Source organism: Myodes glareolus, chromosome 20 (assembly GCF_982192425.1).
Source record: "Myodes glareolus chromosome 20, mMyoGla1.1, whole genome shotgun sequence".
Taxonomy (NCBI): Eukaryota; Metazoa; Chordata; class Mammalia; order Rodentia; family Cricetidae; genus Myodes; species Myodes glareolus.
Genome location: NC_142045.1, coordinates 6,172,118 through 6,191,082, shown reverse-complemented (window position 1 = coordinate 6,191,082; position 18,965 = coordinate 6,172,118). Strand labels below are relative to the sequence as shown.

Here is an 18,965-nt window from a genome sequence, read left to right as displayed (position 1 = left end):
CTTGTTCACAAGCTGGTGCTGTACGGGAGGTGGGTCACTAGGTGTGGTCTTGAGGTTATAGCCTGTTGTGTAGTTCTGGCACTCTCTACTTCCTGGTCTGTTGTGGTGTGAGGGACCTCTGGCACAGGCAGGCTTCTGCCTCCAGGAACTCCTCTCCGCCCTTCCTGCAGCAGTGGCACCAACCTCCGCCCTTCCTGCAGCGGTGCGCGCAAACCACTTCATTTGTGCCTCAGTCAGCCCCTCCTTAGGTTGTTTCTGTCAGGTGTTTGTTGCAGCGACGAGACAGGAATACCTTGATTTACTCTCTTCAGAAGATGCGAGTTTGCAGAGGACAGAGTGTAGCTAGTCTTGGTAGTCTAGTATTGTTATTATTCTGACCAGTGCTTGAGAATAGCAACTAAGGAAAAGTTGTGTGTGTTCCTGTCCGTGGACACACTCTCATGTGTGCACATGTGTGTGGAGGAGACCAGAGTGACCTTTGGCATGGTTCCTCAGGACAGCCTTCTAGCTTGGTTTTTGAGTAGAAGTCTCTCACTGGGACCGAGGGCTTGTTAATTTGACTGCCCAGCTTCAGATCCTCTTGTCTGTGGGACAAGCATGCTTCACCACGCCCAGCTTTGTATGTAGCCTCTGAGGATTGAACTCAGGTCCTTGTGCTTACAAGGCAGGCACTTTATAGATCGAGCTGTATTTTGGCTCATGATTTTAGAGATTTCAGTTCATCATGGTAAGGAAGGCATGGCACAGCACAGCATGTCACGTCAAGACAGCCTGGAGTAGAGGGAAGAGATGCAAGAGGGGCCAGGGCAAGCCCTAGGTTCACACTGCAGTGACTTTCTCAGATAGACCCGCCTCCTACTCATATTACCTCCTAATACAGTCACTAGGCATCCACTGCTTAGGACAGAGCCCTCAGAATCTAGTTGCTTCTGAGAAATTCATCAGCAGGAAGCCAGGCCCCTAATATATTAGACCAGGAGGTGGGAGGGATGGCATTTTATAAACTACAGTGTTTTCATATGTTTAGTAAATGGTTATGTAGCTTTAAAAATTAAACAGCAAAGTTTAAGAGCTGTTCTGTTATTGCTGATTTTTATTGTTCTGTATGTATTTTAAAATGTGAAGAACAAAAAATAGTTATGAGAGATACTTTTCTTGTGACCTTATTGGCATTGCATTTTTTTTTTAAGGAGCATTAGTGATACTCATTAGATTTAGAACTAAGTAGGAAAGGCTCTTCAGTTTCTTCCCAAAAAGCTTTTGAGTGTCATTGTGTATCTCTCATTTTTGTGTTTGGAATCTATGATTAAGGGCCCTTTCCTATTTTCACAGATTATTCTGAATATTACTACCCACCTTTTTCTGTCTTGTGTTCCTTCTTTTGCCTGTTAGCTTATCGGGGTGGAGGGAAACAATCTTTAAGGGCTTGTTTTATTTATTTTTTACTGATAGATAAGAAAATAAAAATTTGTATGGAAAAATTAAAGCATGAATAGAATAAAAGTATCCATTGTATCCATTGCCTATTTTCAGCAGTCATTACATTTGGATGTTTCACTACCAAGTGCTGTATGGACACAAATGCTTTGCTGAGGGGTCCTGCTATTGGACATGCTACCTCTACATGTTAAAAAGCACTCAGGCAACATCTTGAGTTTGCTGTCCCAACACCCACAGAGTACCTCACAACTTGAACAGTGTGTATGTTTTTACTCCTGCTCCTGCTTAAGAGAAAGGGAATTGTAGCCGTCAGGAATGTGCTCTGGGGGAGTCAGTCACCTTCCGTAGTCCTACCTACATCAGAGCAACAAAGGGAACCCACCCGCCTACACTTAGGGAATGCAGAGCCAGAGGATTGTGTGTGTGTATTTAAAGTGGGATTAAAGGTGTGTGCCACCACTGACTGACCTGTATGACTGCCCAGTGTGGCTGTTTTGCGTTCTGGTCTTCAGGCAAGCTTTATTTATTAGAATACAAATGAAGTAGCACTACAATAGCCAGGTAGTAGTGGCCCACTCCTTTCATCCCAGCACTCCTGAGGGAGAGGCAGGTGGATCTCTGAGTTCAAGGCCAGCCTGGTCTACAGAACAAGTTCCGGGACAGCCAGGGCTGTTACACAGAGAAACTCTGCTTCCTAAAACAAAACAACAATAAAAGCTCAAAACAAACAAAAACCAGTAAGTCAAAATGACAAAATAAAAGCTCACAACATCCACAAAAACAAAATCTTGTGCCAAACCATGATGCCTTGTGTCGGTCAACTTCTCTTGAACTTGGGATTTCCCCCGTTCTCGTCAGGTATCAGTTGTAAATATCTTCTTGGTTAGGGGTGGACCTTAGTCTACTCTCCCTTCTTTGTGCTACTATTTTGTCTGGCTTGAACCTCTATGGGTCTCATGCCTGTTGTTCCGTCTCTGAGTTCATCTGTGTATCGGAAAGATGCTGTTTCCTTGGAGTCCTCCACCGCCTCTGGCTCTTACACTCTTTCTGCCTTTTCTTACACATAGATGCCTGAGCCTGAGTCCCAAGCCAAATGTGCTGACTGTGAGGCCTTGGTCGAGAACTGTTTTGCAGGTCAGCTGTGAGTCAGAAAGGAATGGAAGATGGGTTGAAAGGTGTGGCTGAAGGAGCTGGCAGAAAAGAACTAGGGCTTTAAGCAGTTTAAATATGTATAGTTTAACAATCTTCTGTAGCAGTCACTGGTCATCATCTCTGTAATCTTTGTTTACTGTAGGCAGTAACTCTCATACTTTCCCCACAGCCCCTGGTAACTTCTGTTATGCTGTCTCTCTGAACTTGATGATTCTGGGTAGAATATGTAAATGCAGTCATACAGTGGTTACCTCTTTATAACTGGTTTATTGTCATTTGGCATAATGTTTTCAAGTTTAATCCACATTGTAGCATGTGTTATAGCTTTGATTTACAGCTTCATTCCTTATGAATGGAGAAGATACTTTTCCAGTAGAAGTGACAAACCACAAAGGTTTTCTAAGAATATATATATAGCAGATTTATTCATAATAGCTAACAGTTAGAGATTGGTACGGCTGCATCGGTTGGATGATTGACTGTCGCTGGTTCATGTAAGAATACAGATAGAATCCTCAGGCTGCAGTGAGCAGTAGGGTAGAGAGAGCCCTGGCACACAGGAGCCTAAGTTGAGACAGTGCCGTGGACACTCACAGTAAGGTTATGGTGGGTAAGGCTGGGCTTAGGCTGATCCCATCAAATGTCAGGACAGAACCCAGCTCCACAGAGTTGTCCTCTGCCATGCACGTGTTTGCCTTTGAGTGTGTGGTCCTGCCCATGAATAGTAAAATAAAACCCCAGTTCTTGCTATTGAATTTAGAAGTAGCACAGTGTATCTTACAGTTCTCAGGAACATTGTCTTGAATCCTTGACGGGGTTGAAAATTACCTGATATTGTAATCATTTTATGCATTAATTTTTTAGCTTTTAATAGCAAATATTTTAGAAGATACTGAATCTAATCTAGTAGCCTATACTACTAGATTATATATACTACTATATATAGTCATATTTCTCATGAATTATATTTAAAAATCCAGTCATCGTGTACTTCTATGGTGCCTTAATTCCCCAAATCCTTATGTATTCTGAGGGTGTTGGAAATGGGAGCTTATAGGGCTGGAGAGATGGCTTCCTAGTTAAAGAGTACGTTTGTTCTCAAAGAGGGCCAGAGTTCTACCGTAGTACCCATATCAGGGGGCTCACAACTTTGTGTAACTCTCACTCCAGGGGGATTCCATACATAACTCTGGCCTTTCAGGGCATCTGCATGTGTATGCTAATACACACATGCACGCACAAACACACACAAACACACACATGCGCGCACGATTTTATTTTATTTATTTATTTATTTATTTAGTTAGTTAGTTAGTTATTTTTTGAGACAGGGTTTCTCTGTGTAGTTTTGGAGCCTGCCCTAGATCTTGGTCTGTAGACCAGGCTGGCCATAAACTTACAGAGATCCTCCTGCCTCTGACTCCCAAGTTTTGGGATTAAAGGTGTGAGCCACCACTGTCCAGGCCCCGCCCCCCCCAACATCTTAAAATAGGATTTTTTTTTTTTTTTGATAATTCAGATGGTTGTGGGGTCTTTTGGGGCAGTGGTGCTGGATTCTGTGGGAGAGGGACCTCAGTGTACCATGGAGCCACGTGGCAGTGAGTGAGAGACAGACACATCATGAAGACAGAGCTTGAGTCGGGGAGTCGGGGAAGGGAAGGGAGAGACAGAGACAGAAAGCAACAGAGAGCGGAGACAGAGATTTGCTTGCCTCTGCATCAGAGCAGTGAGAAGGGGAGCGGGAATGGGCGGAGCTTGTCTCTTTAGGGACCTTTTGCACCTGCATACAGACTGCTAGTGACATAGCAGCCGTAGGACCCTGGGCTGGCCAGGGTGCTGCCTGAGTGCTTCCTGACAAGTGACAACCTGAATCCTAGTGATAGACCTCCTAGAACTTCTCAGTAACTGTCCAGATTCTAGAGTAACTAAGCAGCTCTTCATGAACCAACAGGCATTTCCTAATGCAATTTTTTCCTTAGGCTAACTCTTTACAAGAATGGTATTAAAGTAGCCATACTTGTGCATTAGAAGTCTGACCGTGGTGTTTGATTCACCCATCCTTGTAAGGTCACACAACTTAAAGATATTATTCTTTATTTAGTCTCAAGTCTTTTCTACTCTTTAGAGCTTAATTAATTATATATCCTTAATATCTTATATAGTAGTTAACAATATTATGTGATATTTTACAGTAGTTTTTCTAGGTTCCCATCTTATATGAGGTCAAAGCTGCATTAATTTTGTGGCATTTTCTGTGCTGTGCTTACTGAAGTTGATCAGGTAGTGCTGATTGAATAAGATATCAGTTATACTTTTGATTTAGACTGTTATAAGGGTTGTTTCTGAGACTCTTAGCAGGTAGCATGAGTTTTATACTTTGTTCTCATGGGAAAATAGCAGAATAAAGTAAAGTAGATACTAGTTTAATTCTTAACATCTTTTGCAGTTGAAATATACCGGAGAGAGAGAAAAAACTTTTATGTTCATGTGGTAAAATGGAAAAATTAGAGATCTGGAGCCTCTGAGGCTTCTGATGTTTTACAGTTGAATCAAAGATTCCTTCAGCAGCAGCAGCAGTAGAGGAGCTTCTTCACTGGCTGACGTGTACTGGTAGCTTTGTCAGTCAGAGACGCTGAGCTCTCCAGTCCATGACTCTGCTGGGGCAGCGCAGAGAATAGAAGGGTTGGCAAGAAATTAGACTTCTACATCTCTGTAACAGGAGGAATTTCATTTTCCTGTCTCCAGTCTTAATACAGCCGACCCTCCCATACTGTCTAATTGATAGGAAAAAACAGTAGCTGTAATGGGATGGTGTAATGGAGTAAGGTAGCACAGTTGAATTGTTTGCACATCTCTGAGAGTATTGTGAGGTACAGGATTTAAGCTAGAGAAAGTGTGATGCCTCTAGGATGGGACATCTTCCTGTTGGTTTTGTGTGTCTGTGGACATGCATGTGTAGCGGTCGGTACAATATTTGCAGAAGCTGGTTCTCTTTCCAATTTTCAGGCCCAGTGGTTCAGACTCAGGTTGTCAGACTTGGCAGCAAGCATCCTCCTCCACACTCAGCCATCTTGCTGGTCTTTTAACTATAACTTATCTGTTAGGACAATAAACTGAGGATGCATGGTGAAGAAGGGTGGGGTCATGGAAGATGTCAGCCAGTAAGGAAGCAGGATGTGTAGAAAATTAGGTAACAAGCCACGAGCCACATGGTGAAGCGTAAATCAGAAACTTAAGTGTAAGAGTTAGCTAGTAACAAGCCTGAGATATTGGCTGAGTGTTTATAAGTAATATTAAGCCTTTGTTTTGGTTATTTGGGAGCAGGCGGTTGGGACAGGGTAACTCCTCTGACAGACCAGGTAGTCAAACCGCGGAGGCCATGCTCATTCAAACTATCACAGGCAGCAAGCTCTTCCCTTAGTCTTAGCTGTCTGTTTAGCCCGAGTTATGTTTTTCTTAGGAGTAGTGATCAGGAGTAGGTGCTGGATTTTTATCAAAGTGCCTCTTGTAAAGATATGAAAATGTGGTTTTCTTATTTAGAAAATGATTACATATATTTATTATTTATTATATTATATATGTTTATTCTTGGTGTGCACACATGTACACACAGACCTATGCCACCCCTTCTTTCCAGGATCAGCTTTAGGTATTTGATCTCCTGCCATCAGGTGGGCTCTTGGGTTCAGACTCTGGTGCACTCGGGGAGCAGCAAATGCGTTTGCCTGCAAAGCTATCTAGACAGGTCTGTTGATTTTTAAAAATTGCTGAGCGACACTGTTGTCTCTGATAACCCACATTTGCTTGTAAAGGCATTTCTTATTCAGTTTCTATATTGTTGGATTGAGTTTTTTTATATTTTGTTGAGGATTTTTTGTGTATATTTGTGAAGGATATTTTTCTTCCTGGAATACTGTTCTTTGGTGTTTTTGCGTTGAGACAAACTCCTTCCTCGGTTGTCTAGGAGAGATTGTCTTTAGGTGGAACTTTGTTTTGTGTGCATGTGAATGTTTCACTGCATTTGCTAAGAGCCCAGCAAAGCATGGTGCTTCCTGTCTTGGAATGATTTGTAATGCAGGTTTGTTTTCTTTGTATGCTCATTGGACTTAGATGGATTTTAGCAGTCCATATCTTTCAGAATGAAATGATCATTTCCTCTCAGTTGTAGAATTTATAGGCACAGTGCGTCCCCTAATTAGTTACTGTTTGTGAGGCCTTTGTGGTAATTCATGCGTTCGTGCTCTTGTTGACAGGGTCTTCCTTTTTGTTTCACGTGCTGGTTTGGCTGGAGAGCATCTCTGTTTTATTAGTGTTCAGAGAGCCGACCTTGGCATTGACTGCTCTCCTGGGCTGTTGCAGTGCACCAGCTGTCGCAGTTCTTTGTCATGTCATCTTGCTACTGTTTTGAGTTTGCCTTGGTCTCTCTGTCCAGTTTTTTGCTCCTTGCATCCCCTCTTCTGTGTCTCTGTCCTCTCCTCTCCATTTCTTCCCCTTTTCTCTTTGAGATGGGATCTCTCTCAGTAGCCCATGTTACTTCTTGCAGATTACAGATAAGTGCCATTTCCTTTACAATTTCTTCCAGGCCTTGTCTGGACTGCACCACACACATGGATATGCTGTATGCTATATTCATTTAGTTCAAACTATTTTTAAAATTATCTTCAGATTGTTTTCATGGGATCATTTGTTTTTTAATGGAAAGAGAAATGCTTTAATCTTTTTAAATAAGGTTAGTCCTAGTCTTACTTGTTTTGTAGCCAGTTGGGTGGTAGAAAAAGGTGCTGGGACTGTTAGTGCAGTAATATCTTGCCTAGTGATAGGTTATACCCTGAAATGTGGTGTTGGTAGCAGTCCCATTGTTGTATGTTACCAGGCACTTACACAAACCTAAGTGGTACAGGCCAGCTGTTCCAAGTAGCTCTTGTTGTAATCAAGACGTGGTGAACCTGCAATATAGTCTGTTACTGGATATATTTTTTTTTTTATGGGGCGGGGATCTTAGTCCTGGCTGTCCTGGAACTTGGTATATATTCCAGCCTTGCCTCAAACTTACAGCAATTAAGTAAAACTTACAGCTTTATCTGCTGAGTGCTGGCATAATGGCATTGCTGCCAGTCAGTAAATGTTTTTATAAGTAGAGAGTACACGCTAAGATAATGATGAATGTTGTACTAATGTATACATCAGTAGCACGATCATGTATCATTAGCAAGCAGCATTCGGTGGACATAACTTTCCACACTGAAGGCACAGTGTGCTGTTTTACACAGTATCACCACAGTGACACAAGGTGGGCGATGTCAGAAAAGCTTCTCTCATGCTCTTAGTGGTAGCAAAGTTTCTTCTCCACCTTCATATGAAGTATGCCATCGATCATACCAGCATTACACAGCGCATGCTCTCATTTGGTTCTAGGCTGCCTTGAACTATATTTTAAATGAATTCCTATGGCCCATTTGTTTTAGCCATTTTTTAAGTAGTAGCCATGTGTTTTTTTACAATCTCATATTTAAATTTTGTAGTACAAGATTGAAGAGGTTCTATGTATAGTTATTTTAAACACTTCAATGAAACTAGTTTGGATCCTTTAATACGTATTAGTATTCCATGAAGTTTAATTTGCTACAGGTGCACTAGCCACTTAGCAAAGTGACCCACATTTTGTTTCTAGAGTTTATGATGGCTCAGTGATCAAGAGCATCTGCTGTTTTTGCTGAGGACCTGTGTTCCTAGCATGTGACAGCTCACAACTGTTTGTAACTCCAGTTCCAGGGGTGCTGACACCCTCTTCTGGCCTCTGTGGGTGCCCAGCATGAAACTGGTGTACGTACACAACACATGTAGGAAAAACACCCATATGCAGCAAATAAAAAAAAAATCCAATTCCTGTTTTTGAGACTAGGAATTAGACTTTGTATAGCGTGTGTGTCAGGACAGTAAGAGGATGTACTAGGCTTCTGTTGGCTTAAGGAGCAGGAGTGCTTGGTAAGTGTTGGCTCCTGATGACTGAGGGGCTGTGAAGCCGTTTGTGGAAGTGCTGAGGAAAACTGAGGAAACACACACTCGATAAACGAGGTGACTTGTACTGACACCTGTTCTGTGCTGTTTTGATAATCGGGGCAAATCAGATGGCGTAAAGGTACTGCCCACAGCGCCTTCTCTCTTGCTGGAAGCAGCTGTGTGAAGTCAGAAAGCTGAGTTACTGCGTGAGCTTTCTGCTGCTCTTTCGTAACCCCAAGACCTCACACTTTATTCAGGAAATAGAAGAGTATCGTGAGGTCCTTTTAGTAAAAATTTAGCTTTTTTTTTAATAAATAAAAAGCTTCTCATGGTATGCAGCCTTTAAAAATATGCCTGAAGGAAAAGATAATAGATAAGGTGGAGAAAAATGAATTAAATTACAGTAGGCTCATTTGTGAAATATTGTAATTAGGGTAGATTAAGTGGGTGGTGAGAAACTTTGAATTGACCTCTAGTTTAAGATCTGATGTTGATGTATCTCCAGGAGCATCTCTTGTTCTCATGGGAACGCACCCCGTGATGCCAGTGGGTGCTTGAGGCCTCACATGGGACGGAATAATGTAGATCGATCGCACGTGTGTACGGAGCTGCAGGCAGGCCTGCTTTTCGTCCCACACGGCTCCCGCATAGCTAGCTTAGCCCCAGAAATAACAACACACAAATTGTATTCATTTAAACACTGCCCAGCCCATTATCTCTAGAGAGTTAGTTACTGGCTAACTCTCACATCTTGATTAACCCATTTCTAATAATCTGTGTAGCACCACGAGGTGGTGGCTTACCAGGAAAGATTCAGCATGGCTGGATTCAGTCAACCTGGTGGCTGACTCCATGGCGTCTGCCTCATAGCCCTCTTCCCAGCATTCTGTTCTGTTTACTCCACCTACCTAATTTTCTGTCCTATCAAAGGGCCAAGGCAGTCTCTTTATTGACCAATGAAAATAGCACAATAGACAGCTAACCCTCCTCCATCACACGTGCCTCCTGTAAAGCTGAGGGTTTTGATCTTTCCTGTAAGCAGTGGTTTTTGACCTGTGGGTTATCTTTCTTTGAGGTGAAAACATTCAAAATCCAGCTGTTTTGGAAAAATACATTATGTTATTGTTATTTGTGTTAGTTATACTATAGCTGCTGTGCCTGGGAAAGTACTGGGTTGCTAGGTGTCCTTGTTTGCATGGCTCCGACACAGGGAGACTCGTCATGACCCTGCTGTTGGTGACCAGTGTGCTTCTCTCTGTGTTACGGTCTTCCTGAGATCTCTGGACCATTAGGAATCATAAAATTGGGTACCCACAGTCTGGTTCTGTGGGCCCTAGATAACACATGATCTGTTGTCTTGCCTGTGGTCACTGTGGACTCCTACCCTCAAAGTAGACCCCCCCCCCCCCGCCGCCCTTGTTGTTACCGAGAGGTACAGATCTCTTTGGGGTATGAATTTAATAGTTAATCTCTTTGTCTTTCAGGATGACAAATTTCTTATTCAGGGGTTTCTTCCGTTTGTTACAGCATGGATACCTCTGCAACTAACACTTAAATTAAAGGATGCTGATATTGCTCTTAATCAGTGACAGACAAGAACCTTAAAGAAGTATGTTTTATGCTTGAAGGGACAATGGAATATGATTTTTAAAAATGGAGTCAGTGGATGGGTTTCCATGCAGTTTGGACCAGAAGTGTCAGCATCTGTACTGTGTGGCTGGCCATCCTCTCACAGAGACCTCCCAATGCTGAGTGCAGCTTTCTCCCCCAGGCCAAATTCTTACATTCTTGTAACATTTTGAGTCCATCTCTAATAGCTGCTGTCTGAGGAGAAGCTTCAGATCGTCAGCATCTGGAGATTGTTGAGAGAGCTTATCTTCAAGGCCTGGGTTTGCAAATAAGTGTGTTTGCAAGATGCCTCAATGGTTAGAGGTGCTTGCTGCCAGGTCTGCCAACCCGTGTTGTTTTCTGACCTCCCTGTGTGTCCTGTGGCACTTGTGTGCGTACACATACATGCCTGTGCACCCATCCAACAAGCAACAAACAAATGTAGAAAGAAAGGAAGACAGGTAACAGTCCCAGGCAAACCTGTTGTTGTGAATTATAAAGTAGGTGTCTGTTGGGACCATTTGGAGTCCTGGCCTCCAGCTGCTCTTCCCTGCTAGAGATCTTTACTTTCCTTCTGATGTGAGTTACTGAAAGCTGTGTCAAAGTTGTTTACCATCTCTGCTTCACGAGCACGTGTTGCCTTGCCTTGAGGTTCAGAGGATAAGGTTTTCACCTGTTGGCCCACTTGACTGTTGGGAATATAAGCCTCCGTGGTGCTATTGAAGAAAGGGGTTTCTTACCAGTGACTTGAGGTCGTGTCTCTGTCTCTCTGTCTGTGTCTCTGTGTGTTTCAATCTCCAGCCCTTGCCCGAAGCTCGTGAACTGTATGATAGCGCATAGAGCGCAGACGGGCGTTGTGCGCTGCAGCTGGCTATTCTAAATTAAAACAGAATGCTAGTTTAGTTTAGAGAAAATAGAAATTGTTTACATCAAGAGACAGTGATTAGGTAAATCAAATGGGAAAGTAAAATACAAAGAAATGAGAATACTTATATTTTAAGTAGCTCTGAATGGAATTTTTGTTTAGCTTTTTTTTTTTTACCATTATCCATACAAATTGTAACCAATATTTTAAAAAAGAAAAACTTCCATAATTTATTTTTTGGGAATGTGGGCATAATTTTTATGCTACTTTTTGCTGATTGGGGGTACTGATAATCTTATGGGGACATAAAGAAAAATTAGAATTGTGATCAAGTCCTTATTGGAGTATCCTGTGAGGCTTGATCATCTCAGGCAAGAGCAGGATGCAGAACTCAGACATCTGGGCCATCTGCTCCTATTGGAGATTTTTTAGGGGGTCTTTTTTGATCAAACCTTATTATTTTTTAATCTAGACTGAATCTACAGTCTCTCATTTCCTGTGGAAACAAAAGCAAAACCTCTCTTTTTTTTTTAAAGTAACATACCTTTTGACTTAAATTTTGAAGTCAAGGCATTTTTAAAATACATATAGTGGATTAATCCAGCAGCATTTATAATAAAATGTTGCTCCTTTATCAGCAGTCATACATTCAAAGACAACACAATGTACAGTATCCAGACTCTGTATTTTTTTTATCTTTACATGGCTTTATTTTAAACTTTCAATTTTTGGCTTTTTGAGACAAGGTTTCTCTGTGTATCTTTGGTTGTCCAGGGACTCACTCTGTAGACCAGGCTTTCCTTGAACTCACAAGAGATCTGCCTATCTCTGCATCCCAACTGCTGGGATTAAAGGTGTGTGCCACCACAACTAACTACTCTCTCTTTTTTTCTTTTTTCTTTTAAGGACTTTGTTTTTTCATAAGCCTACATATATTTTTAGACATTGTAAACCATTTAGAGGTTTTTTTTTTAATTTGAAACTATCTTTTCTGTATGTCTCTCTTTTTTGACCACTTGAGTCCTTAATTTACTAAATGATATGGCTAAGATTAGTGAACATGGTGGATAAATGAATCCACCCCATTTCTTAGCTTTTTGAGAATCTGGCCTTATGGCAGAGGTACTGGCCAGAGCAATGTTTATTCTCACAACTCTATGGTATTTTAAGGTCTCTGGCAGAACCAAGAAGCATGTTGTTGGCAATTTATAAACATCATTTTAGTGTTTGATGGCAGGGCCTCTTAAAAGAACTGCAAAGTTTTGCAGCTAAAGCTGAGTCAGGAAGCCTCTCTAGCAAAGAGAGCAAACCTGAGAAATTGCTGCTACCAAGAAGTCATGCTTAATGCTGTTATTTTGTGTCTAGAATTACTTCCCAAGCTCTCTCAGGTTTTCTGTGGATGTAGTTGCCCTATGTTGGGTGCCATTTGTTGACAGAGATTTCTGTCCCACCTGGTCCTGCAGTTGTTCAGTCCTAAAGAAACACACACAGGCCTATAAACTGGTTGGCCTAGTAGCTCAGGCTTCTTATTATCCCTTATAACTTCTATTAGCCCATAAGACTTGTGTTAGACATGTGGCTTGGTACCTATTTTGGCGAGGCAGTCACATCTTGCTTGCTTTGTGTCTGGCTTCCTCTGTGTCTGGGTGATGACTTCTGACTGAACTTTCCTCTTCCTAGAATTCTCCTGTTCTCCTTGCCCTGCCTCTGTTTCCTGCCTGGTTGCCCTGCCTGTATTTTCTGCCTGACTACTGGCCAATCAGCATTTTATTAAACAAGTACAAGAAACAAATCTTTACAAGGTAAAACCATTGTCCCACAGCAAGAATCTACCATTGTCAATATTAACAAGAATTTTAGGCATGTAAAAATATTTATTTGCAAAGTGTTTCTTCAGTAGGTTTAAAAGACTTTTCTTTAAAAGACATTGATTTAAAAAAAACCTTAGTTTTTTAAACAATTGGACTGAATAGTTATCTTTAAAAAGGTTTTACAAATTTGTGGCATGATTAGCTTGATTGCTGTTGTATGTTATATATGTGCTGGGTTATGTATTTGTACTGTGTGTGTGTGTTCATTCATGGATGGATTCTGGGAATCAAGCAAGTCAGGCTTGCATGTTAAAGCTTTACTTTCTGAGCCACCGTGCTGAACCATATGTTTGTGAATTTAACTTGGATATAAGAAGTATTAGCTTTTCAGAAAGACTCCAGGCCAGCCACATTCCGAGAATCCGGCCACATTCAGAGAATCTGGTTGGATCACGTGCTCGTTCAGTCCCAGTCCAACTGGCCTTGGTGAACTCTCATTAGATCAGTCCCCTTGTATCAGTGGGTGATGGCACCCCTCGCGGACTGATTTCATTTTTCATTTTCTTCCTCCTTCTGCTCCTCATTTGGACCTTGGGGGGCTCAGTCCGGTGTTCCAACTTGTTTCCTCTGCATATACTGGATTTTTGGGATCCAGTCTGTTTGAATGCTCACCTTCCTGGACCTGGAGGGAGGGGGGAGGAACTTGAACTTCCCACAGGGCAGGAAACCCTGACTGCTCTTTGGGATGGAGAGGGAGGAGGAGAGGGAGTGGGGGGAGTGGGAGTGTGTTGGGAGGAGGGGCGGAAATGGAAACTTTTATAATTTAATAAACTTTGAATATAAAAAAAAAGTATTAGCAAAGCCTGGTATAAGTGATGGAGCTGTAGCTTAGTGGTAGAATACTTGTCTTGCATACATGGCATCCTAGGTTCAACCCTCCACTTCCCCATGAAGCCACTAACAATGGAACTTGGGAGATTGCTGATTGGATGAGAGTGCTTGGCGGCACAAGCATGAGCCAAGAGTGCGCATGATCTATGTGACCCCAGTGCTTGGAGTCAGAAGGATGGCTCACTCAGCCTTGCTGCCCAGCCAGCTTAGACAGAAGCATTGAGCTCCATCCGGGGTTAGTGAGAGACCCTGTCTCAAGGGTGTGTGCTGGAACCCGAACTGAGGTCCTCTGGAAAAGCAGAAAGTACCCTAACCACAGCCTTCTTTCCAGTCCTGGTTGTAGTTTTCTTGATGTCTTGAAATTGTTTTCAAAATGTGTGTTGGGTTTGAATCTTGATTGCACGTGTTCCCTGCTAGATTTCTCTAAACTCTTTCATTTCAGCTTTTCATAAAGAATATTTGATTTTAACGATCAATTTTCCCTTGTGTACTATTTAAGAAATCTTTGCCCTCTTTGAAAAAGCTATAACCATTTCCTGTCATCTTATAGAAACTTTATTGTCCTAACTTTTGTTTGTCTCTAGTACGCCCCTGCTTTTTTATATTTCCCATGGTCTGGGGTTGGATGCTATTAACTTGATTGCTCTTGATTTTAGCACAAGTAGATACAAAAAAATCTATTGGTATGACTTACTCATAAGAAAATACTTTAAAAATTCCATTTATTGTGTATGCGTGTGTGTGCTGTGTATATACATGTGGAGGGCAGAGGACGACTTTCAGGATAGGGTCTTTCTTATTTGTGTGTTCTGGGGATGGAGCTGAGATCATCAGACTTTACACCTAAGGCCTTCACCTGCTGACCCATCTTGCTAGCCCAAGAAACATTTTATTTCTGTAACTGGTATATACTTTCTAGATGGTAACAGTTTGTGTTCTTAGTTAAATCTGTTGAGTCGGTAAAAGGAGTTTTAAAAGTTTTTGCCCTTGATTGAGAGGTAGTCAGTTTTCCTCTACGCTGTAGTACATTTGTTTGAGTCTTGTGATGATTAAAGATGTATGTCTTTTCTTTTGTGGCAGATTCTCTAGCCCAGGCTGGGCTTGAACTTCCTGGGTGGCCTGACATTGAGCTCTTGATCCTCCTGTGTCTACTGCCCAAAAGGGCAGGACCCATACCTGTTTATCCTGATGGCTAGGAACATGAACTGAGTTGAGTGCAGCTGCTGTGCTGAAGCAGACGGCTTAGTCGTTATTAAAAATGAAGTGATTAACAGCAAAAAAGATAAATATATGCTTTTTAAAGTCCAGAGTGAAGTGCTTGGCAAATAACCAGCTCCCTAAATAACATTTAGTACTTCTGTTCCTGATGCTTTGAACCTAAGGAAACTTGGGACCTGACAGAGATGATTTGTACTATAGTTATTTTTATTAAGTAACATAACTTAAATCTGACTTCTGTAAACACTAAAATCAACTTTTCAGCTTATACATAACTTTGCTATGGATAAAATATTTTAATATTTTAAACTTTGCCAGTGTTCTGATAGTTTATTAGTTCCTCCATGTGTTACTTATGCAAGCTATTTTTAAGAACATGAAAATTTTGTTTAAATTTGGCAGAGTATGTTTAATTTTGACATTGAATCATTTTTATTTTTATTTAGGAAATCTCAGCTATCAACGAGACTTTTAAAAGGCTCTCTAAATACTTGGTAAGTGTTTGGTTTTCTTGTACTTTTACATGTTCCTTAAATTTATGTATATGCACTATAAATGCTCCTGATATCAGTAAGTTAAATTGCAATAAGAATTATATTTGTTTTCATTTTTACCTAGGTACGAGAATTTCTTCTCTTTATAACTTTTGTGATCCCTCTACACATTGTGTCTAGAAAATCAGGTTAGTAATCAGGAATAGCAAATTTATGAGTTAAATAAGACTTTTTCCTACCTGAGATTTTATAGTAATGATCTATTAATTGCCAAAAGACATGCAGATTTATTATTATTGTTATTATTACTATTCTTCTATTTATTACTTTACTGTTCCTTAATGTATTAAATCTTGTTTACTACATTGTGTCAGTGTAAACACTATTACTGAGGTCAGCATCTGTCGTGTTTCCAATCTGTATTATTTTAATTTCTTTGTTTTAAGATTAAAATGAAAGCTTTTGTAGTTGCCTCTAATTAAGAATCTGTTAAGTTACCATTTCACTAGCGAACACGGTTTTTCTAGTCCTCAACCTCATCTCTGTGTATAGTATGTGTGTGCACACACATGTGAGTACAGACATGTGTGCTTTATTACTCTTTGGTCTTACCCTCTTAAGGCAGGGCCTCACAGGAACTTTACCTCACCATCTTTTCATGTCCCCTAACCCAGTGGTGGGGTTACAGCCCGTGTGACGAGTGCTGCGGATCAAAGCTTAGCTTCCCCTGCTCGCCCAGCAAGCACTCCTGTCACCCAGCCATCTCCCCAGCCCGTCTCTCGTTCCTGCTTGTCCTAGATGACCCTCTCTCTCTGCCCTTCCATCCGTGTGTCTATGCATCCACCCACGCACATGTGTATATTCAGCATGTAACAGGTGATAATTTCTTTTCCCTGAGTGTGGCTTAAACGTCGATTAACATAATGCTCTCGTATCGACCCACTTTCTTAGACATTTTTTCTCTTCTTCATAGCTGGGGCTGTGGACCTCCGTAGTGAATATGTGCTACCATTTCTTTGTCTACTCCTTCATGTGGATGCTCATATACATGCTGACGTAGATTCTTCTGGAAATATGCTCAGGAATGGGATAGCTGATCACATGGAGTTCTATTTGTAGTTTTCTGAGAATCCCCTATACTACTGTCCATAGTGGCTACGCCAGCTTATGTGCATTTCTTTTTAATAGTGGAAAATTTTAAAGTGATTAAATGTTTGGGACATCTGGTAATCAAGTACCATGATATAGTTTATGGTTGTTGTGAATATAATCACTAAAAGTGTTTATTTCTTTAGTTAAAGGGGAATTCCTAGAGACATGGAGAACTGTGAAGTGAGCAAACATCCTTTATGTACTAAACTGTTCACTGTATTGGAACAGAGGGTATTTCCATAACAGGTGTAGCAAATGCTACTCTGAGTACACGTGTTCAGTACACACTTGGGACTTGTAGCATATTCAGGAGCACAAGACAGAGCAAAGATAGCAGATACAGACTTCTTCTGCCTTAGAGTGTGGCAACTGATTCTGAAGTGTATATACAGAAAAGGGGAGTAATCTTCAAGTGTATTCAGTATACACACTAGTACTTGTGGACTAGTCAGTGATCCTCGAGTATATTCAGTATACACTGTACTTGTGGACTAGTCAGTGATCCTCGAGTATATTCAGTATACACTACTTGTAGAATAGTCAGTGATCCTCGAGTATTTCAGTATACACTACTTGTGGACTAGTCAGTGATCCTCGAGTATATTCAGTATACACTGTACTTGTGGACTAGTCAGTGATCCTCGAGTGTATTCAGTATACACACTAGTACTTGTGGACTAGTCAGTGATCCTCGAGTATTTTCAGTGTACACTGTACTTGTGGACTAGTCAGTGATCCTCGAGTATATTCAGTATACACTGTAGTTGTGGACTAGTCAGTGATCCTCGAGTATATTCAGTATACACTGTACTTGTGGACTAGTCAGTGATCCTCGAGTATTTCAGTATACACTGTACTTGTGGACTAGTCAGTGATCCTTGAGTATATTCAGTATACACTACTTGTGGACTAGTCAGTGATCCTCGAGTATATTCAGTATACACTACTTGTGGACTAGTCAGTGATACACTGTAGTTGTGGACTAGTCAGTGATCCTCGAGTATATTCAGTATACACTACTTGTGGACTAGTCAGTGATCCTTGAGTATATTCAGTATACACTACTTGTGGACTAGTCAGTGATCCTCGAGTATATTCAGTATACACTACTTGTGGACTAGTCAGTGATACACTGTAGTTGTGGACTAGTCAGTGATCCTCGAGTATATTCAGTATACACTACTTGTGGACTAGTCAGTGATCCTTGAGTATATTCAGTATACACTACTTGTGGACTAGTCAGTGATCCTTGAGTATATTCAGTATACACTACTTGTGGACTAGTCAGTGATCCTCGAGTATATTCAGTATACACTACTTGTGGACTAGTCAGTGATACACTGTAGTTGTGGACTAGTCAGTGATCCTCGAGTATATTCAGTATACACTACTTGTGGACTAGTCAGTGATCCTCGAGTATATTCAGTATACACTGTACTTGTGGACTAGTCAGTGATCCTCGAGTATATTCAGTATACACTGTACTTGTGGACTAGTCAGTGATCCTCGAGTATATTCAGTATACACTGTACTTGTGGACTAGTCAGTGATCCTCGAGTATATTCAGTATACACTGTACTTGTGGACTAGTCAGTGATCCTCGAGTATTTCAGTATACACTACTTGTAGAATAGTCAGTGATCCTCGAGTGTATTCAGTATACACTGTACTTGTGGACTAGTCAGTGATCCTCGAGTATTTCAGTATACACTACTTGTGGACTAGTCAGTGATCCTCGAGTATATTCAGTATACACTGTAGTTGTGGACTAGTCAGTGATCCTCGAGTATATTCAGTATACACTCTCCTCACAGCTTAGGCTGCTTTCATTGCCCTTCTCCCCTTGACTCCCCTCTCTAAGCAATTGGTGATGGAGTTTCTGCTTGTTAGAGTTTGTGGCTAAAATGGCAGCACACAGTATTGTTCTTTTGTGCCTGGCTTCATTCTCTTAGCACAATACTTTCAGCATTATATGTGTCATGTCAGTATTTAATTTATTTTTATAACTTATTAGGTCATTTGTATGCTGTGTTTTATTTAGTCATTCATCAGCTAATAGATCCAGGTTTTTGGTACGAATGTATTTGTTGTGAGCTTTCTTGTGTAAGTTTTTTGTCGATATATATTTTTATTTCTTTTGAGCTTATGTGGATTGATACTTAGTCCTTTATGTTCCTTTTCAAGTTTTACTATGCATCAATACACAGAGGTTCTATTTTTTTCCACATTCTCTTGAACATGAGAATGCCTGTATTTTTATGCCTGTGTTTTAGTGTTCCTAGTTGGTGTGAAAGGGTATTTCATTGTGGATTGTTTCATTGCTTACTGATCATT

The 18,965-nt window shown here is 41.0% G+C and overlaps 1 protein-coding gene across 4 annotated transcripts in view; it reads left to right on the top strand.

The window, feature by feature from the left end:
- Fbxw7 (F-box and WD repeat domain containing 7) overlaps positions 1 to 18,965 on the top strand; it is a 143,286-nt gene that overhangs the window by 35,258 nt on the left and 89,063 nt on the right. For 3 of the 4 annotated variants that reach the window (XM_087899432.1, XM_048424444.3, XM_087899431.1), the window contains 2 exons: positions 15,432 to 15,479; positions 15,604 to 15,667. The gene's annotated coding sequence lies outside the window, so the exon portion shown is untranslated. The remainder of the gene's footprint in view (positions 1 to 15,431; positions 15,480 to 15,603; positions 15,668 to 18,965) is intronic. The other variant, XM_085682532.2, reaches the window with a different exon arrangement.